This window comes from Metopolophium dirhodum, chromosome 3 (genome assembly GCF_019925205.1).
Source record: "Metopolophium dirhodum isolate CAU chromosome 3, ASM1992520v1, whole genome shotgun sequence".
NCBI classification, from domain to species: Eukaryota; Metazoa; Arthropoda; class Insecta; order Hemiptera; family Aphididae; genus Metopolophium; species Metopolophium dirhodum.
Genome location: NC_083562.1, coordinates 36,697,502 through 36,721,990, shown reverse-complemented (window position 1 = coordinate 36,721,990; position 24,489 = coordinate 36,697,502). Strand labels below are relative to the sequence as shown.

General features: G+C 29.0%; 1 protein-coding gene across 1 annotated transcript in view; it reads right to left on the bottom strand.

The window, feature by feature from the left end:
* The window catches only part of LOC132940885 (rho GTPase-activating protein 7), a 111,162-nt gene extending 90,318 nt beyond the window's left edge, over positions 1–20,844 (bottom strand). Inside the window, exons 1-2 of the mRNA XM_061008685.1 lie at positions 20,504–20,844; positions 2,589–2,719 (exon numbers count right to left, since the gene is read on the bottom strand). The gene's annotated coding sequence lies outside the window, so the exon portion shown is untranslated. The remainder of the gene's footprint in view (positions 1–2,588; positions 2,720–20,503) is intronic.
* Between the last annotated feature and the right edge of the window lie 3,645 nt (positions 20,845–24,489).

Here is a 24,489-nt window from a genome sequence, read left to right as displayed (position 1 = left end):
TTGTATTTTTTTTAGCCTAACCTATATCTTCTTCGATGTTCTATAGACCCGAGACCGCACTCACTATTGAGCCTCCGAGGCAAATGTCGGTATGGGTACATAGGTAGTCCACATGCCTTATAAATTATACTATTATTGTGTTGTACATACGATATACCCACAAAAGTTGGTAAAATTATTGTTTAGTATATTGTACATAATAACCATATAGAACACCAAGTACCAACCGAACATTTTGAAAAAAATTACGTTTATTGACTATAATATTGTATATACATGATAAGTAGGTACATCAGGATTAAAGCGTGCACTTTCAAATGTCGCAGCACATAAATATAACTACCTTCGTAGAATTTATGTCATAGATTGCAGATATAATAATATTTTAGTTTACAAGGTGGTGTACGAAAATCATTTTGACACACGAGTTTAGAATAAGTTTATTAAAAAAAAAACTAAAATACGGTAAATAAAAAACCACGTTTAGTGTAGTTACTGTGAAACTAAATGTTTATATATCAAGGCAAGACATATTTTTGTTTATTACGAAACACGTATGCTTAAATTCAAAATGTGATGTTTTGATGTTTATCATGATACGTTGTATATTATTAACAACTATTAAAACCCTTAATACAGATTAACTATGAAAATAGTTAATGACTCCTCAGTCCTCACTCCTGGTATTTTTTACTCACTAAACTATAAATCAGAATTATACCATTGATGATTATAATTTATATCATGTTCAAAGAATTTCTGAGGTTTTACATAAATTAAATTGTTTATAATAATAATATAACATGTAACTATATCAAACAAATAAATTTCTTATTATAATAACAGTGAAAAGGTGAATAGATTATCTTAAACATTTTCTGATGTAGCATAATGACAAAAATAGGACAAAATAAATAATATGATATTAGGTTTGTATGGAGAAGATATTTAAACTATGTACCGAGGATAATGATCATTTTTATGAGGTATTATGCTGGTATTTTAAAAATATATTACTGGATAGTTATATAACATTTATATAGTTTTTAAAAATAAATAACCCTTTCCCTATAAATATAATCCAGCTAGGATAGGTAACATATTATTATAATATTATGCTATTAGTTTATAATTACTGTTGAGTTGGCTATAGGTATAAGATAAGTGAGATTTTTTCAACGTTCAGTCAGAAACAAGACAAGGTTATAGAAGTTACCAGTTCTAATCCAACAAAATGAGTAAATAATAATATCTTAAGATAAAAGTATTTAAAAATATTTAATGTTAAGAATTATAATTTATAATATACCTCTAATATTAAATTGTCTATGATTCAAAAAATAAATTAAACAATGTTATTTTGTAGGAAGTATCTATACAGTTTATATGTAAATGACAATTTTTTTATGATATATCTTAAAATATGTATGCAAGCAATTAAAAACTATACAACATTTTTATTTAATTGCTTAATAAATTACTGATAGGTTTCAACTGGTTTAAGTCTTCTTAAAGATGTATCAATATCTATGCCTAATCTATTATTTGGACTTGGTAACTCGTGTTATAATAGTTAAGCACTTGGATTATAAATATGAAGCTTTGGCTTAAATAAACATTATACATTATAATATAATGTTAATAAATTAAGTTTTAATAGACATTTTTTAAATAGTAAAAAAGTACCTACTTTCACTATAAAGATAACACACAATGTTTCTGCAAATGAACTCATTTAGGTTTAAATAATGATAATAATAATAATAATAATTCTAAATGTCATGTAATTATCTTTAACCAGCAAAAAATGAAATATTTCAGACAAAAAACGAACATTTAAAAAGTGCAGTGAAGAAAAAAAAGATTGAATGAATAACACCGAAAATGTATGCTGAAAATTGACGTAATTTATTCGAATGTATGAATAATGTTTGAAAATATCAAAATAAGCTGACATGTCAACACTCAAAAGGAATTAGTTTATAGATTATTTGGAATTCATTTTTAAGGTTTTCTACACTTCAGTATATATACCTGCATAATATAACCTCGTGATCTAAATAGCGATAAACTATGAAATGTCTATTGCAATATTATCATTAATAATGTATATTATTTATTGTTTTATTATTCTAATGTTTATTACGGAGCGAAGAAAAAAAGAAAGGAAACAAGACGAATGAGCTAGAAAAAATGAAATAAGTATACCTACCAAAAAATATCCGAAAACTAAGCATTGAATGAAATAATACAATAAACTATTAGATATTTTCGGTTCTTATGTTTAATACTATACTTATCACTGAGTTAGGTATTGATTTATGAAAATAATAAATAGATTCATCATTGATTTACTCCCCACATACAATGTAGTAAATTATTTAATTTCACACGCTGACATGAATATAATATGATACATTAAATAGAAGTCATCAAATCTTGTATATCCGTATAGGAGAGATACCTACCAAATACCTTCTAATATAATAATGACATCACCATGATAGTAGTGCAACAAATAATGAGATACGCTAGGGTAAAATCGGAAGAAAATAAAAAGTAAATAAAATAATATATTAAACACTTACCTAAATATTCACAATTATAATCACTATATAATTATTTCATGCTCTTCGTTTTGAATTCATTATCCGAAAGCAATTGATTTTGCAAGGCTGTCGAACGTGACAACATTCCGATAACGACAATGATATTCGTACTAAAAAAAATACATACATATTATTACACACTTGTATTAATTATTATGAAAAAGGTAGATACTATTGCTATTAAAACTTAATATTTACAAATGTAATTATGTTGATTTCGAGTATTTACATTCGTTTACTTACAATACTTATACTAATCAAATAATTATTTAAGCGACAATTATTTTTACACACAAATCTTTAATTACTGTATGCTATGATCATAGGAAATCATTAATTTATTTTCCCTAATGTTCATCGATAATAACTAATGTTTACGCTGTAAACAACAGTCAACAGTTATATTTAGGTATAAAAAATCTTTAGAATATCAAAGAAATTATTTGGTGATATAGTAATATTACATACAGGTAGTTCAAATTATTTTAATTTTAGTTTTACCAAGTATCTACTAAGTAGGTATCACCTACTTATTTATTAGCGGATTTTTGTTATCTTTTTAACAAAATGATTTGTTTATCTTTCCCTATCATTATAACAACTGCTGTATAGTAATCCACGTATTGTTTCAATATTAACACAATAGTAATATAAATTATTTTAATAACTATAAACCAAGTTGAGTTTTGGTAAGAAGAATCCACGTTTATGTAATTACAAAAATTTAAAACCGATAAAAAAAAAATTATATAAATCTAAGTAGTAATAAATAATAATGTAATACCTATTCATTAATAATTTTTTCCCATTAAAATAATTTTTTAATTTTTTTAAGTAAAATTTTTTTATTATGCTTTATTATTAGTTATACTATACTAATTTTATAAATACAAAATATGTAACATAAATGTACGTCTTGTAAATAATAAAATAATATGTACTTTTTAATTTATATGAATTTTACTATAGCCTGTATTACAGTATGGGTTAGGTACTTAGGTATACATATTTATGTTTGAAAACATCGTCAGGTTTCAGGTGACTCTATTATATAATATAATATTATTATACTCAATATAAATAATATAATATATGACACGAAATTATTAAAAGTAAATAATTTCTTAATAATTTTTACTATGATAAGTGATAACTACCAATTTTATTAAGAGCTTTTATTGACAGCAAAAAATGTTCGATCAATTTCAATTCACTTTATAATGTTTATAAGTTATAAGATAAAACTAGCATATTATTTATTAATACGACGTGGTTGAATATTGTTCAGTAACACTGCAGTATAATAATATTGTTTCCGGTGGTACATTAATTGTTGGACTACAAATTAATACTTCGATGAAAACATTTATAATACCTACTACGACCAGGCAATATAATCTACAATAAATCATACATACGAATAGTAAAATTACCACAGCATCCGTACGACGGTTTGATTCTCGTCTGACAGAGATAATCTTTTTACACTCCGACCAAGGATGATCGTTTATGAACAGTGAATATTTTTTGTATAATTGATTTTTTTCAATTAACACGCTTACCAATAGGTACATGGAACTATTAACAAAGTAAACATGAATCTGTACATATGTTTAATGCTTGGACATACCACGCGTACCTATCACATTTTTAAAATGTAAATACGCATTTTAATTTAAACGTTTTTAATACCTATCTATAGTCGGCTAGTTTGGTAATAAGTAATAACTATTTAAAATGATTGGAAGCCGTGATTTTCTGTCTTTGTCTAACACACATGGAACATAGGAATGTAACACGTGTTTTCATTCCAACGTACCGATCGATCTAGTGAAGCAATAAGAATTCTAAACAAAGAATTGAGTTTGTCATCAAGTCTACTATAGAGATCGACTTTACCAGATTTTTAATTTTTGATTTTAACTTCCTCGACAATTTTAATATTCAGTTTCCTTTTTAGTATAAATTTTTTCAGATTTAGGGAGATAAAATCAAAAATATGAAAAAGTCAATCTCAAGTTGTATAGACAAATTCAAATCAATTTTTTTAGAATTCTTATCGCTTCACAAGATCAATCGGTAGGTACGTTGGAATGAAAACACGTCTAAATTCCTATGTGCTACGTGTGTTAGACAAAGAAAGAAAATCAACGCTTCCAATCCTTTTAATATTCATATTATACCTACTATACACTGATATATAGCCATATAGGTACTATTATAAGTGAATTATACCACGTCAATTCCAAGGAAATTGTTGTGGTATGTTATATTTGTATGCTAACCGTCGTTTAGGTATGTAGCTTATATTTTACATCACTATTCACAACGGATTCCCCTAAAAACGATTTGCAATATTTTTTAATTGGTTCAAAGCTATAGAAAATCCATGGACCGCTGGTGTCTACACAACAGAACTAAAAAATAATAATAATAATAAAAAAAAAGAAAAAAACGTATAAATGATTTTAACGAAACTACAAAAAATATTTTCTCAACATCTCATCTACAGCAGTTGTCACGTGGCATGCACTATAAGATATTGTGCTCCAACACGATTGTCAAGTACATTATTGTATATTATGTATAATATATCTATACATAAATTATCACGCGATGTTTCATCTTTATGTGTTATATACATACGTGTAAAAATATAATATAATATATATATATATATGTACAGAAGTCGTAAAACAACAATAATAATGCATGAGATCGCGTTGTCATCACCGCCGCTATGCAGTCGCGTGAGTCTTATATATTATTATGATGAATATTGTCAATGGTCAATGAACTTTTGGTCCACTCCGCCGCAAGCATTCTTTGTTAATTATTTATAATTATACCATTTTGGTTCCCATGCACTTTTCATAATTCATCATATACACATGTATAATAAAATTAAGATGCCTCCTCCTCTATACTAATCAATTTTTATTTGTCGCACATCTACATACATTGTGTATAAACATTATAATATTAATAGTAGGTACCTACTACCTATATCTATATTCTATGTATACTATACAAAGTGATTTTTTTAAGTCATTTCTTCGGTCAATTTGCTGTGTTCTTGAAAAAATTGAACAATTTCAAGTACCTACCTAGAATTACCTATATAGGCTATATTTTGACAGCAACTTCCAAAGTTTTCACAATATAGGGATTTTTTAGCTTTTTAAATTTTAAATAAAAATTGACCTAGCATAATACATAGTGTCTTATGTCAACAAATCATCCAGTTATTCTCTCCTTTGTTTATATTTTTTGTGACTTGTGACTTTATTTTACTTTGACCAACTACAATTATAATCATGATTACAGTACAAGGTGTCAAGGTCTTCTACATTACAGACGTGAAAACGTAATCGACAATGGTAAAACATCGTTTGTACATATTGTATTGTAGTGGTTTTTATTTTTAGTCGCTCTTGCATTATTTCCGCCATTATCTCTCCCACAAAAACAATAAACGAGAAAAACACGAGACTATCGCCGTGCAAAGATTCTGCATGGTTGTGTTTTCTTATTTTATAGGCTCAGAGAAACCGAAGAATATTTGTCAGTGTCGACAGATGATCGTACAGATGATACATCAGTCAAGGCCATTTAAAGAAATAAAACATGTTTAAATCGTGTATATATGATAACTCGCAATTAAATAATAACCATCATAATAATATTGTCGTCATAACAATTCGTGACGTCATATTATAAGTAGTTATACAGAAGCTTAATTAAATACATGATTATACCTACATTTATACAAAATATTATTTTAGAAGAATCTGTAAAACAATGTAACTATATTAACAGCAATTTTAAACAAAAATATAATTTTTATAAGAAATTAAATGTCATGCGAGTAACTTTTACTATATATATATACATCTAAATTTATTTCAAATTAAGAAATTCATCAATTTTCTAAAAACTAACAAATTTATTTTACAAAATAACCTATAGGTATCATTGTACAAAGTACACAACAATAATAACAATAAAATAGTAATTTTACTGCAAATTAGGTATATATAAATTCATTAAAATATGTAAAATCTCTTGTAATTATTAACGTGTTACTTATATGAGAGTATGTGACCAACTAAGAACTAGCTTGCGAAAAACGTTCACCTACTTATTAAGTACCTATACCTTATACCTGTACATATATACCTACATTGGCATATCTCATAATATTATAACCATTCTTGTCAATGCGTAATGAATGACTAATTAATTTATGCTAAAACAGAATTCGTTTAACCGGTAACTTCTAATTACTTTAGTAATTATGGAATTTATAAATATTAATGTGAAAAATATTAAATGATTTTCCCTTATACTGACAATATATAACGATATATGTAATAGAAAATGAATCATCATTATAGTATGATGATATTGGCGTATTTCAAAATAAAAAATAATTTTTCTTGTAAATAATATAATTAAAAAAACCAGAATAAAACGGAGTAATAAGTATTTAATCGTATATTATAGTAATATAGCCATATATGCCAGTGTGTGTGTGTGTATGTGTTTGTGTTATAACACTAAAATATGTACCTAGTCAAGCGAGATTATAGATTTAACTCGAAAGTTTAAGACTAAATTATATTATAGTAATATACTAATATCTAAAGATTACAAAATGTGTGTTTACGCTACGATTATAACACGGTTTTCGAACAATAAATTAAACAGTGACATTACGAATTTACCCCGGTGTGCCTACATAAGTATTATTATATACAGCAAGTATATTATGTATATAGTTTTGAGAGCACTTCCGTTTTTAGGTATACGCATGTGACAATGAATATACTATAACATTGATTATAGTAATAATAGATAATATATAAGACTAGGTACTGCCGCCGCCGCAGCTGGACAACAACTTCAAAGTTTTTCGTATTTTTATTGTGGGTGGGTTAGTTAATCGGATTTGGTGTGCACCTCATACTTAAGACAGATACTGAGATACAATATACCTATAGGTAGTACGGTATCCGTCAATAATGCGTTTCGGAAACGAGCGTCTGACGACATTATCATAGCAATAGGCAATAGCGGCGGTGGACCAAACATATTATACCAATACAGTAATACATATATACTTATACACAAACATAATATACAGACTTATATATTATATGAGTATCAATGTATCGTACGTACACAAACGACAGGCCCATACAAACATTTTATGCGCCATTGTATTCTTCCGTGCGAGTGCATGCTTCTCTCGCGGTATATTATGTAATACCTATACGCGAGTAGGTATGGTATTCGTGACACGTATCGAATACGTGTTTGTCGCGCACACATATTATTATTATTATTATGACGAGAGAGCGCAAGGAACCACCCAAAAAATCACTGCCACTGGTTTACAATATTATCTATTATACGTATGATAAATTATATTATATCGGCGTGTATTTTATTATTAGACCCCTCGCGAACGGTGCAGACAAATGCACGGCGGTGTCCGGACACACCGATTTACATTATAAACGCTTCCGAAACGCTCATTAAATTCCGTACACGACATGCCATGTCGTCTTAAACAGCATACGTCCTAACAACAGTTACTACACTACGCAGGTATACACGCCGTGTAGGTAAACAATATTTTCACAGGACAACAATCCGAACATTGCGGACAATCAAACATTAAAAGCGGTATAGTAATAATGTACCTATGTAATATTACGCTTATCACAAGTAATAGAATATAAATAAAATATAAAAGTATTACCAATTTTCATAAACCATACATTATAATTATATAATTAATCTAATTTACCTTTTTTTTTTTTCAAAAACTCGAAGATAATATTATAGTTGTATTCTTTTATATTATATATTGTATATTGTATATTATAGTTCATAATATAGTATGGATATATTATAACAAAACAAACTATTTGAGCATAATCGAATTTAACGATCACTGTATTACTACCTACGCCGTAGTTGCTGCAGTTAATACACATATAACTGGACCCAATTTGTTTGCTTTATATTATTATATTATTATTATTATTATGTGTATAATATATACGTGTGCTTCGATCGGCGTAAACTTGTTTTATTTACAATTTTTATTTCAAAGGAAAATACACCATCCGACAACCGTTCAGACGATATTCACGACGTATTATATATACGATATATATATATATATATATATATATATATATATATGTATATAATAAGTCGGTCTATAATGACATGGTGCCTATACAATAATTGCATAAGTGTTGCAAATCGCTTGGTCACGTTTTATCTAGCTGGATGCATACTTCTTTTTCACCTTTTCAATACAATAAAAGAACGCAGCCACACCTTCCGCAAAACGAAAACAATATAACCTCTAGTCCGTGTGACAGTTACATATATATATTATTCTCTTTTTTTCAATCTTTATATCTCGGACTTGTGATTAATGGGCAGATAAATTGTAGCTTTTATTGTGAGCTGCAAACCATCTCACATTTCATACGTTGGAATTTTTGTTACCAAAAAAAATAAAATATATATATAATAACGTATATAATATGGTTTTTGGTTAAGAGGTCATGACACCCTAAACCGATACCGACACATGAAACCACAATCACAGTTCATTTAGCACGAAAAAAATAAGCGTACTTTAATGTCGTAAAATAATTGGGAATTTTTTATGTAACACACTGCAGAGTGCAGATAACCATATATACCTAACTGATACAGTGATATACCTACAACGCATGTGGGTACATGTATGATGTATACCTAGTATGCGTACCTAGTACCTACATAATATATATTATAATAAGAGTACATGATTCATTAAACATTTCACTTCAATAAAATTAATAAATAAATAAAATAAATACAATTTTATCAATTTGATGTATAATATATTGTATACTTATGAAATTAAATTTACAATCTACATTAGCTGTCTAAATTATAGTGATTAAGTACAAATGTATTAAATCACCTTGAGCAAAGAGTGCAAACAGGCTACTGCAACAGTGGTTATGAACATGTTTTTAATATGTAAGTAATCAGTAATCACTAATTATCTTATCGAGACGACGGACGAAGCTACAAGTTACAACTAACAATGCCGCAAACTTATATATTATTATAAACACGATGTGTTGAATATTGTATTTTATTCATAAACCGTAAAACCGAACAAAATATTAAACGTCTTATAATATCTCGATGTGTTTTAATGGGTATTGCGGGTAGGCATATTATACATTTGATTTTATGTTTTTGAACCAAACCGTTTGTTAGAACTATTTATATGACACCATACATAAGGCACATTATAATAATATCATATACGATATACTTATATTATCTAACCTTACAATCGACTGGATAAATCTAGATTTTAATACCTAGGTACGTATAGTATTGCATATAGCTAAAGATATATAATTTTCAAACTACACTTATAGTATAATATACGCCGTAAAAATAACTAACTACCTATTGGCTATTTAAAAGTTATATTGCTATTGTAGGTACCATAAAAAAAATATGTAATTGTTTAATAGTACATAATAAATTCGAGATCCATTTCAACAAATGAAGGGTTCGTAAAAACATAATAATATATAGGTTTATTTAACTATAAAGGTAATAATAAATAGTACATTTAATTTCCAACGACCTCTCAATATAGAGCAATACAAGTATTAATAATGGATCACGTAGAAATATAGAATGCAATTCTATATTATTATAATCCACCAAATTCTTTATAAATTAATTGGTTTTTTAAATTTCAAACGAAATAATATTGTTTTATTTGAGCATCGTCATCCCTGATAAAAACAAACATGAATCAACTTTAACTCAAGTGCAAAAGAATTTTTACAACAGTTATAATACTTTTGGTATATTTTGAAGTAGTATAGTTCACCACTCCCAGTTTTATTATTTAAAACATTCCTCAATTTATACCGTATAAATAGAAGTCCGACGAGATGTCCGAGTGATGGTTACTTAGGGTGGTATACAGATATCAAACAAATTCCAATAATATTTCGTGGAAGTAAATATATTATATATTGTACCGAACTGGTTTTATTCAACGCATCTGATTTCCATAATCTTAATCGGATTCAATAGGCGGCTATAGACGATGGACCACCAGCCATTCAACGCATAACGCAAATAGTTTCAACCAAAAACAATATTATTCACCGTCATTGCTTATGGTTTAAATAAAAAATTATACAGATTTAGGTGCTCTTGTTAGTTTATTCATCTTTACACAATATTACTTTAACGTACAACTTGACGCCCACTGTAGTCTGTAAGGTACCAATAATAAAAATATGTTCCTGTAGGACGTATGTTGTCTCAACAAATGGACAAACGGAGCAAATTTTCGATCAGCAGTTACAATTGTGTGTTGTTAGCTTTAATAACGTATACTAAGTCTTTAACCCGGTGAAATTGAAAGATAAAACCTGCCATGTTCTCTCTTCAAATTTTTACAATATATAAATTTTTAAGTGTGTTATGAGCATTTTAAAATTAAAATATTTTACATATTTGTAAATCGCTTAAAAATTTAAATATCATATAAAACCATCAATATAACTCCGATTATGTGATTAATTTTAAGTTTAATGATATTCCACTAACAACATATCATTATTACAACTGAAGACAAATTAGATATAGGTATATAAATATATTATACCTTTGTTAGACAGTGACAAACATATTTGCGGGTGTCCTAAAAGCTTAACTACATAATATTTTACACATAAATAAAGATAGTATTTTTTATCTAATAAAACTAGTTCAATACCGGACAAATAAAAACAAAATCTTTATATAATCACATAATATAGCAACAAGGCTTCAAAAATTTAAAAACTTTTCAAATTTTTTGCTTATAGCAAATAATTTTATGATTCAGTAATATATATGTATGTCTTTGTCAGTTTTTTCGATTCAAACAAAAGATAGAAAATAGGTAAAGTATAAATCAACGTAATATTGTAATAAATATAAAAACTAGATTCAACCGGTTTTTCTTTAAACTTATGACGATAGATAATATGATAATACAAAATGTATATTATAGTGGATGTACAACAAAACAAAAAATATTGTAGCGACAATTATTATCAGTCAGTGACCAGTGTTATTATTTTGAATATTATGAGGTTACAGGCCCGCAGTGAACCATATCCGAATAATGTCGTACATTAGATAATATTCATATTATTATATTTCAAAAGAATCAGTTATTGGCTATAGCTGTACAGATGAGTGATGAGATTGTATTGATTAAAGAAATCACGTGATAACGTTTAACAGTATTTATATTTCATTCTCGTGAAATCGCATTATTGTTCCATAATCTAACAATTTTACGATTTACTTTAAATAGTTTTTTGTATTTAACGACTAAAGAAACTCACTCAACAACACCAACCACACATTTAAAGACTATAGGCAAATCACGTTTGGACTAGTAGGAAATAAATTAAAATCGTATGCAATTATTTTTACTAGAAAATTATGGTTTTATAAAATGAATATATTAGATATATTTTTATAGGTTATCGTTGTTAATTATTAGTATTTAAGTACAGTAAGTACAGTAAGACACAAACGCCAAAACTGTAGGTTGATAAAATGTACAGGTATGGTACTCGTATTAAAATGTATAAAAAAAAGCCATGTAATTACTTAATATGAAATATCGATCCGTGGTATTCGGTGCTAATTTATTAAAGTATATTAAATATTGTATTGGATGATATACATTATAATAATATAATATATTATATATATCGTACATGCATCGTTATCAAAATACTAAAATATTCTATGAAATTTATTTGTGGTGATTTTGTCTTTCGTCCCGTATCATACAAAATCTAAATTATACCACCTTCGGGCACAATAATAGTGTTTAATAATTAATAAGCGTCGTAGATGCGTCCCGGCATTGTATCTATTCCTGAAATCCATGTATAATATAGGTGACTGCAGGTGTGCTATCCACGGCCTACTTTGATGAGCATTCCAGAGTGCATTTCGGTGGGGCGGAGGGTGGGACGCAAATTAGAGATAATAGGTGAGGCTCTTTCGAAATTCGTTTCGCCAAAATTTCGTCACACTCGCACTGCACAAGTGCACACACTATATAGGTATAGGTACTAGGTAATAATAATACTATAGGATACAGATACTATTATATCCTCATTTGCGGACTCCAACGCAAAAACTGTTCGATCGAAAATCACCGTGAACGGGAATCTATAACGTGATCAATTATAAGTAATAACTAACCATTTTCGCGACATTAATCGAAAGTGATGTATTTCATTTAGTATTGTGCTTTGACGAAACGAGTCTTGATCAGCTCCAGCCCGACGAAACGTGACGCTCGTTTTCCGTGGATTACGTATCAGGTAGCCGTCAAAGTAGGATGCAAAAACTCACCTATATTATAATAAATTACTCATCAATTTCCTGTAAGAATAATATACAGTTTCATACGCCGCTATGCCCATTGTTTAGAAATTAGAATTTATAGTATTTACGTGTTATAAAATTCCAAAATGGGTAAAATTTGAAAATTCCGAGAAAAACACTGTTAAAATAATCTCGTTACATGCTAAATGCAACGATTTGTAGTTATATTGAAAGTATAAACATCGATAAATATACGTGTCATTTTAATGTTCAAAAAACTTGAAATGTAGATCGTGGGTAATTAATGCTATGCATTTTGGTGTAAGTATACCTAATTGACAAGTATGTATCATAGTATCATTACGTCATATTATCGATACAAAATATATACAATAACATTTTGTTCACGGCGCAGCGGCGCACTGTCTAGTAATCATCACTTTCATTATACAATATTATGCATTTATACATTCTTAATTGTGAAGCCGGTTTTAATTATACAGTTTATAGAAGAACGGAAATTGATGCAGCAAACGTAAAATATAAAGAATACAACTATCGTTGAAAATAGCTGTATATAATATGTATAGCGTGTATAATATTAGAAAAGCTGATGTTTAAAAAAATCATACAATGTAATAATAACATGCTTTATAATATTATAATGTAGTCAGTCCAATAAATTGATTTGGTCGGCTAGTTGGCATTTTTAGAATATTGCTGGTGCAGTTTGTATTGTGTTACCTCCCAAACAACGCCTCTGATGTTGCAGGCCATTGTTTTCTTGCATTAATCTACTTAAGTGAAACTACCGCTAAACGAGTCTAAAGTCGATTAATTAAAAGCATAATACAATTTTAATTAATATCGTTCAAAAAATTACAAATAATAAAATATAGTGTACGTTATTTTTATAATATATCGTAACAACTTCACTCAGATTCGTAAGAACAGGTTATTAAATTAAATTTTAACACTATGTGAGCATTTAAATAGAAATCGAATACCGAGTCGAATACAGCATAGAATAGCAGTAACTGAATAAAAATAATATGTTTTTTTAAATTGCACCATTTGTACAATATTTAGTACAATAAAAATATAAATTTGATTTAAGCAATTATATAGCTATACTTATTATAATTTCGTAATACTTGGTATTTTGGTATAATATTATAAGTTATAACAATATTGTATAACTCGATCTAGGAAATTCAATGTACTCATTCATATGTAGCTAATATTATTATCGTTGTAAGCTAATAACCTTAGTTGTTGATGATGTACCAAGAATATAAAAAAATATATTATGATAAATAAATATAATATAATATATTTTAACGACAATCGTAATAAATAAATAGAAAAAGGCAAAAGTGAAAAGTAATTATTGCGACAGTTTAATTTTAAATTTTAATCATCACTATTCACAGTCATATTAAAAAAACACGTGATACGTATTATATTACTATTCATATTTTATAATATTATATTATACCACATCGTTTAAGACATATTTTTTTTCAAATAGACGACTCGATTTCACGGCCGACCGGGTTCGAAAAATTAAATAATCATTAAAAACGTTTTATCTGACGTATAGTACCATTGCACCGCCACGACCGAACCACCACCACTAGTGTTACACAAACATTAACATTTTGGCGGGACTTTTTCTTTTTTTTCTACAACGTACCTAAATAATATTCCTTAGACTGCAGCACATCTGCTGGCCGGCTGACTCCCACTCGCCGACAATGTCGCCGCCGCCACTATATTACCGCCGATCGGCACAACAGACGACGGGCACGTGTATTTCCTCGTTCATTTCTCTTCCATCAACTCTCCTCTCCGTCACTCTTCATAATATTCTTTCTCTTCCATCCATAACAATATAATAGTATTATTATTATGCCATACGCGCGCGCGCACGTGTCCGACTGCACCGGGCCAACGCGAAGCGTATTGTGCCCGCGTATATTATATTTTTATTTTCGGTGATTGTAATATATTTTGTATTTTGTATTTATGTACGATATATACATAATCTTACACGCGTATAACCCTATTTCTAAAAACGACAACAGGAAACGAAACTAACCGAGTTCTTATTATAGGTATAGGTAGGTACGTGCGCACAGATATTATATACGTCGTGTATGGTTGGGATGAAAATTACATTATTACCCGGTGTTTGAGTGTTTCATAAAGTGTTCATAATAATAATTATACGTAGATACCACTGGCCACACTAATTGTGCACACCGCAGTTTCCAACCTTTTCTTACTTCCGTTTCTGAAACACTCGATGTGAGCATGTAGGTAATGGCTTGCAATATTATTATACTGACGTGGATTCGCGATGAAGGAAAAAACAAATTTCCTGTTGTATACGATTAAAAGCAAAAATAAACTACTATAACGAATTCCGTTGCCTGAGATTAACGGGTTAACACTTTATAGGAGACTTATAACTGTGCCATACATAAACAGCATAATATGTACGTATTGCCAATATTATTCAGCATACCTACCTATGCCATAGCTGGTTCAGCCAGTTTAAAAGTTTATTCCACATTTTATCGCGTAGTCATTTTATTGACATCGATAGCTACCAGTCTATATAGAAAAAAACATATTTATTACATCATATAGTTATTACTATTTGTAGGTAATGGTAAAAATGTAAAATACTAAAATATTGTCACCTTATGCCACACAAAAAAAAATTAGTACGTATCTATAATAGACAAATATGATAAAACTGTATAAGTATTATTTAATAACTAATCTTAAACAGTAAGCACGCAATTTTAAATCCTATACAGGCGAACAGTTACAACCATATTCCTAGTTGTGACGTTTATAAAATTAGTTAAATATTAATAGAATTCCAATGAAGATTATGGCTGTATAAAACATAATATGCGTAATGCAGCATAGCGAAATTCTTTCCCGTAAAATTAAAATATATATTATATCTATTACAAATTATAATACCAAAAAAATTAATATTTAATATGCCATTATGGAATAAAAATTTCGATATTTGAATAATAATACATATTATATTCAAACAATATCATTATAAATTATTAGCAATGCTGCTAACACTTCCATTTGAGCTCAGGAGCCTGGAGGCCTTCAAAACATTAACGATCCTATCCAATACCTCAGACAAAACAAGAACAATTTACAATTATAATATATTATCTTAAAGTACATAGGTATACTTAATAAATTTCTCCTACTTTTCTCCAACATGGTTATTCTATACTTAATTATATAAAAATATCAGGGGACTAAAGCTCTCTTGAGAATCTTGCCTATTTGCGATTATTAGGGAAATGTATATATTTTTTAATCCTCTAACTTATTATTTTTCAATGTCAATATATATAGTGTACAAATACTGTAGTATTCTAAATACAACAGCCACACAATAAGTAGGAGGTAAGCAAACAAACGAATGAATAATATGAATTATTAAGAATAATGAACATAAAAATACGGGAAAGGAAGGATCCTCCCAATGGTAACAAGTTTATACAAAAACGTGTTAGGTAACTGTTGTACACTTGTAGGTACATTGTAAAATATGACATATTAGTCGAAATCCTGGTGGAAATTTTATATTTATATGACTGTCTTTTTTCACAAAAACATCGGCGGCGCCCCTATAAATTCTTCAAAAAAGACTGACCTTGGTGCAAACCTGCTGTTTTGTATTAATATTATAGAAAATGCTCAGTGATGTTGATGCAAGGAATGTATTGGTTCTACGATATACCTACATATTTTTTTCTTTAAAGACTTTTGTGGGTAAAAATATATTTAAGAATGTTTGTGTAACACTCACTGTAGCACCACCATATTATAGTGAATAGTGATCACTGAGCAGATATCAATTATGGGTTATGGGTACAGTACTTACTGTACTTACCTACTTATTGAACGAGTAATTTTCGGTTTTATCAACAGTTTCTAGAAACGCAAAGAAAAAAGAAGTAGGTATTATTATAGAAAAGTGTGAATAAATGTCATGTTTTTTTAATTATGTTGATTATTATTATTTATCACAAAACCACACTACTATAGTTAAAGTCCTCGTTAAAGTCAGAGTTGGCTTCTCTCAAAAGCACGTATAGGTCATTGCTTTGTTTTGCTTTAAGGACGACCCGTTGGTCTTTAGACTTTAACTATACCGGGGTGTTGCCTTCGCTAGTGATGGAGGTGGTTCGGTATAGGTCGTAGGTATGTATAATCTATAATATAGTATATACCTCCAGACTAGGACTCTAGGAAGTAGGATCACCCTGAGCCTCGATGAAATAAAAATTCGAGATGTCATACATAATATTATGATGATTTAAAATGATTAGGATTTTTATGTTGGCGTATACATAAAACTTTTTTCAATCTTGCTGGTACAAACTATTTTTCTTATATATATATATAATATATATCTGTTAAATAAATATACAATCTATAAGGCCGATAAAAGTGTATTGGATACATAGAGGTAAGATACATTATAGGTATATTATTAAAAAAAACATAAATACATAAATAAAAAAACAAACTTCAAAAAGAGAAGCCACCCATTATGACTCTCGTAGAAATTACAATCAAAATACAAAACAAGATTATGCAGTTGTGAAATGTGCACAAAAACAACACATTGGATACATTTACGTCCACTTCTGACATTTATTTTTTTTAATTTTTACGGTATTTAGTAGATATACGTATACGCGTTTTGAATATTATTGTATTTCAGTATTAAAGGTTAGTTTAGAAGTTAAATACTCAAATATATACATATTAAATCGATATATTATACAGTATAATATTATATTATGTATTTAAAAATATTATTTTAATTTATACGTGTATAAATTATTAATGTAATTTATTAATTGTTTACGGTTTTGTAAGCAGTTGTCACTATATAAATATTTTATTTTTAATTTGAAAAAAATCAATAAAACATAAGACAACTGAAATTTGGTGACCTAAAAAAATTTCTACGAAATAAAAATCGATAATCGTAAAAATATAAAATGTAAACTATAGATTGTTATTTTTTTATATTGCACTTAAATAAACATAATATCGTCTAAAAAATTGTTTGTATACAATTATTACTATTAGGACGTACATATAAACGATTAAACGAATAGTATCTACATTTAATAAAATATTATAGACATTCAGTATACATTATACGAGACATTATATCAATATATCATACGACCTGCAAGTAATTATATTCGTTTTTTTTAAAATATATATTCATTCTCAATCTATACTATAGAAAATAAGCACGAAAGGTTGCAATATTTTAAATTTTATTAGAGCTCAAAATATAAACACATCCCAGCTTGAAACTCTCCGTAATAAAACGACTACAGCGGCACACGATTTATTTTGTTCGGTGAGACTGAAGATAATCTGAGACGTGGAGAAAATTGGGGTGAGACATGGCGGGAATCGGACAAGAGAAGACATTATAATATGGGCCATGTGTTTGGCATATTTGAATGAGAACAAAGACAGACGCCAAAATATTACCACCAAAGGAGTGAAGAAAAGAAACAGTCACACGTTGGTTAGGTCACTGTTGTGATTGGATCACTGCAGGGGTGAAACGGCAATTGTATATAGGTATTATTATGCATACTTACGTATCGCTGGTAAATAATACTATATCCCACGGGTAGGGAAATATTTTGGGTATTTACCACGTACAAGGCTTTACAACACTGTTATATTTTTTTTACTCCTTCAAAAATGTCGGTAAATATTTAATTTAATTTTTGGTCATAGTAAATAACTTTTGTTCTGATCACGGCATTTTATCGACTCTGATGTGTTTATCTACGTTTTGGACTAAACAAATGGTTTTTAACGTAGGTATATATTTTTAAAAAAGAAACAAAAACACGCAAGTCAAAGATTGAAATAAATAAAATATACGCTAAAATGGCGAGTTCTTATGCATTCCCACCAATTTTGTCACACGCCATTTAAAAGACTCCGTAAAATTACGAATATATCGTATTCAAAATGTACAACATAATAATATATCAACACATTTTTTCTATTCTAACACAAAAAGTCATCAAATCTAACTTTTTTACGTACAAATTAAAATTAATAAAAGAATATTTAACTTTTAAAACATGTTGTGTTTGGATAGACGATTATAGTAATATGTAATAGGATCTCCTTATTGAACTATTTAGTATTAAAACGTCTTATATATTACAACCTCGTTTATAATTAAATTTCACAAAATAAATAAAATGTAGTTATTTATTTTATATTTTCTCGAAGAATGCATTTCTTAAAAACACGATGAAACCAAACAACAAAATGATTTATTATGCAAATGACTTAGGCATGTTCAGGACAAAATCTCATTCATTAATTATAAACCTTATAATCCAGTTTGTTAACATCCTCAAAAAACCACGACGTAAAATAAAATTATATGTATACAGTATACACGCGGTGCTATTAGTTTGTAAACACTAAACACTGCACGCAGTGAATAATATCTTCAAAATGTATTAATATAATATTGTTACGGACGGATTCCGTTGTATTTCTTTTGACGACTAAGATTTACAATTTTTTTTTTATAATAACATTTTTTTTTTTAAAAGATAATAAAAATGTAATATTAATAAAAAATGATTTGTAATACCTAAGTACCTACCCACCTCCGTACTCGGATAAAACCGAGGATAAAACATATTATGAAACGTGTAGTGGAAGAAAATTATCTACCCATCGGTAGGAGGGGGGGAAGAGGGAACGTGATGTGCGGCATGCACACTCAGGCCATGTCAAATAATCCATTCGACTATATTCGAGGACATTGGGTATAATATTATAATATAACCGCAATAAAAAAATAGTGTATATATGTGCGAGCATCGGCAGATTATAAATTGCATTTTTTTTAAATTACAGTGCATTATGTATGTACTGTTCATACACTAAACTTGTGTGTTACACCGAAATTTACATATTTCACACGATATTACGACGCCGTCAACGTAGCTTTTTATAAAGTCGAACCGTGACTTACAATTTTAAATTATTTGAACCCCAAACACGCATCACAGCTGACCATCATAGTACTTAATTTTATAGGTACCTATACAATATGATTCACAAAATATAATATACTATTTTTTTATTTTAAATTACATAAATTATTCTGAATTATTCTGAATTGAATTCGAACGATGCGTCGATGCTGCGGGTCGTCTTAATAAAAGCGTCTAACATTATTTTTGTTTTCTCGAAGAGTCACGCGAAGAGTATAAACTACTATGCGGGCCGATCCGTACGACGAATGAAAGGGTTTATAGTATTCCTTCCGAATAGCTGATAATTTTATATTATAAATTGTATTGACTTACCGTTATCGTACCGTCCGACGTGCTGTCCGTAGATATATCATGACGTTATGTTTATGGGCAGACGAGTCCGGCGGAAATCTGCTACATACGCGTAAGTTTCGCACGTCACACGCGAGGAAAAAAATCGTTAAGAACGTTAGTTGTCGAAAAAAAAAAATAATACACAACGACAACGACGACAGTGTCGAACACGACGAACGGTGTATCGTATACAGTCGTAAACCCAAATATTATGTAAAATAAATGATTAGTATACGATCCGTATTACACTTCGTGCCGCACGCACAACGGGCAACTGACGGGCGTTCGGTATACCAACAGCCGGGCGAGTGGGAAACCAGTCTCGTGGTCGTGGTCGTGGTCGGCGGTACCTATATATTCTATGTGCGACACACGCGCGCACAACGCTCGCCGGTGATATCCCCACTCTATACCGCAACAGCGGTATCCGTGGTGGCGTAGAGGCCAAGAAAAATTGGCGCGATCTCTGGCTCCATCGCGCGGCTGTAGAAGGTGCAACGATTTATAATACCTATATCACCAATTTATGTCGATGATATCGTAATATTACTGTCACCGCGATAAATGTATTGCATCGACCCGCGCAAAATTCGAAATATTTCGTATAAACTTATAATAAAACATAATTTTTCAATTTGGCATCCCTAAAATTTGTCGTAGCTTATAATAGGCACTCGCACATTTTTTCCTCTCCTGCCAATTACCACGAACGAGAAAAAGGCTAAACTGTCGTGAAATTTCAAATACAGTATATATTATAAAGTATATAGCCGTATACCTATATAACATAGGTACACGCGCTATAATAATATTATATACTATTCACCAAACATGCTCACCCCCCTTTTCCTCTTGAATAATGCAGTAAAGTTATTCAAAAACTAATATTTATACTTTATAGAACGTAAATACCGCAGAACTCTTGAGGAGGACAAAAAATCTCGAGAATTTGATAATATGATCTTTCTGCAGCATATTTAAAAATTCCAAAAATCAGATTTTGAAATAACTGCATCGTTGAAGAAAAACAGGGGTAATCACACTGTATATATAAATTAAATAATTAATTATTACTAGTCGTTAGCAAATATACCAACTTAGTAGAAGGGTGTAGGGGAAATGTCCACACAGATAGTAAAGAACAAATATATGATTGCCACACCTAAAACATGATGATAGTAGATGCTCCTATACGCCTAGGTCAGGTATATTACGAGGTGTAAATAAACATATATCAATATATTATTTCTAAAAAACGATGTTATTTAAATTTTATTTAAGTAATAATTAATCGTACAATTTGTAGATTTGAACGATCGGTTTTGAAATACTTATGTCTACTATTTTGTCGCATGTTCTTCTTCGAAATCGGAACAGATCGTTTGGAAATGTTATAGGAATTTTAAAGGGTTACATTGTGGCTCTGTGAAAATGCGGTAAAATAATGAATTTATTATATTTACTTAAGTATAAAGTACTGTACCACTATACAACAGATTATAGTCAATAAAGCAATAAACGTTATGTGAATAAACAAATGCATTTGAGCAGACATTGGTACACATAGGTACCTAAATATATGAAAAATACTTAAAATAGTTTTAAAATATCCCATGTTCAAATATTTTAAAAAATACTTTCAAATACCAATGAAATTTTGCATTGTCAATTCACAATATTGTTTTACCGAGTCTATTTTAAAGTAAATAATATTATAACTATATTCAGAGAGAAAACTGAATATAATAGTATTTGGTTTGTTATATTTTGTTTCTCATACAATATATCAGGTAACCTCTGCAATATTATAAAATAATAATTAATGCTTAGAGGGGGATCACACTTACACCGTGTCGTGTCGAGTCGTGTGAAAAATTTTCTGATTGGCAGAACCGTGTGGTTCTATTGAGGTTTACCATACGGTATATCATAATTTTATCACACGATACCACAGTAACCAAACGATACCGCATAGTTGAATATATTCAACTTTTGGCTGTGGGGTTACAGATTAAGTGCAGAAAAATGATAACTAAAAAAATAATAACATTTACTGGAATTGATAATAATTTTGGTATCGTTGGTATTGTATTTTGGTATAAAACCCACGAAACGATGATGATCGTGATAAATGTGATCACACGATCATAAAAACTAGACACAACACGACACGACACGACACGGTGTAAGTGTGAACCCCCCCCTCAAAGCATAACATTGTATTATAGTACCATCTGTCCATCTTATACCACAGGTTAGGTTAGGAAATAGTAATATAATCGGTATAGATGGGTTGGATCGGTTAGGATTGGTAACTTAGGTATTAGTTACCTCATATATTCTTATGTTATCAATATAGAGCCATGTACACGTGAAAAGTTCAACTGAATCGAACTTCATGGTATAAATGGCCAAGCATGTAAGAACGTATAACACTCTGGTGTACCAAAAGCTTACCGTGTATACCAACCAATCACAGAAAAGTATTTTTATGCACGTACACGTATCTAGTGGAAATCCTCCTTTAGCGACGATCGCGGAGCGTGTGGTGTGTATAGTGTATACATACAAGTATACAACATACTACATAGACCAGACAGAACATGATAAATTGTGTAATGCACGCTAACTTTTTTTTTACCATACATATTTAAGAGTGTCAAGAACAAACTTAACTGTTGATAGATCATAGATAAATAAAATTCAGAATTCAATTAACAATAAAAAATTATTTTTAGTAAACTACCTATTTATTATGCTCCTCTGAACAAAAAAAAACATGCTGATTGGTGACTGCATTATAATATGATATAAAACTAAATTAAACCAACAAAAAAATTATAGGTATTCGATAAAATGTTTATTTAATACCGAAAAATTGTACTTCAGCTATTTTATTGATTATAGGTTAGGTACTATAGGTACTCGCGCAATAATTATGAATGTATTTAAATTCCGACACTTAAATACTTTATTTACATTTACCATAAAAATTTAATGTTTAGGTACTGTTCAGTTAATGTTCCACGCTATTATCCTGAAAGCAATAGTAAATATTATTAATGCCGTGGCACCTTAAATTTAAATACAATTTTTATCACACATATTACCTACATATATAGCCATATTATAGGTAGGTACACTATTATTAAGTTTGACTTCTTGATATATAATTTTTACGCAAACGTTTTACAATAATGTATAGGTATACCGTATCCATTTTTTTTGTGTGTTTAACTATACAGACAACTATCCAGAGTCTTATGAAACACTGAAAAGTGAAAATAGACAAATCAATGTAATGATATGATTCACACTCAATAAATTGATTACAGGGTCTAAAGGTTAGCATTTCATTCATTTAATTAGATAATAACAGAATAACAGATGGTTTCTAGACTTAACGAAGCCATTGCAGCTTCACGTACATCAGATAAATGAATCGTTCAAAAACATAATAATATATATTACCTTAATTAAATTTATCATACACTATAAATCTATATTTACGTATATTTTCTTAAATATTTGTATAATATATGGTTATCAGGTAATCCTAAATATGTTTTCCTATATAATTTTAATTGAAGATAACTGCTAAGATGTTGTTAAACTTCAACCTACATTTAAAAGTAGTTAAAAATACTAATTATAATTGCCATATTATTATTATTATTTTTTTTTTTTTGTGGCAAACTATAATGTTGTAGGTTTTATACGTACCTATACATATCCTGTACATATAATGATATAACATACTATTATAATATAATAAGATATTTCTAACTTGACTTGCGGCTGTCTAGTGCAGAAAAGAGAAAATTAATCTTAATCAAATCTGCTAATCCTACAACATCTAAAAAATAAATAAATAACATACACCGATATATTATAACGTGCTATATCCTAAGCTCGATATATCACATGACTTGGTCACTTTAAAAAAAAATTTTAAATAACGAGTT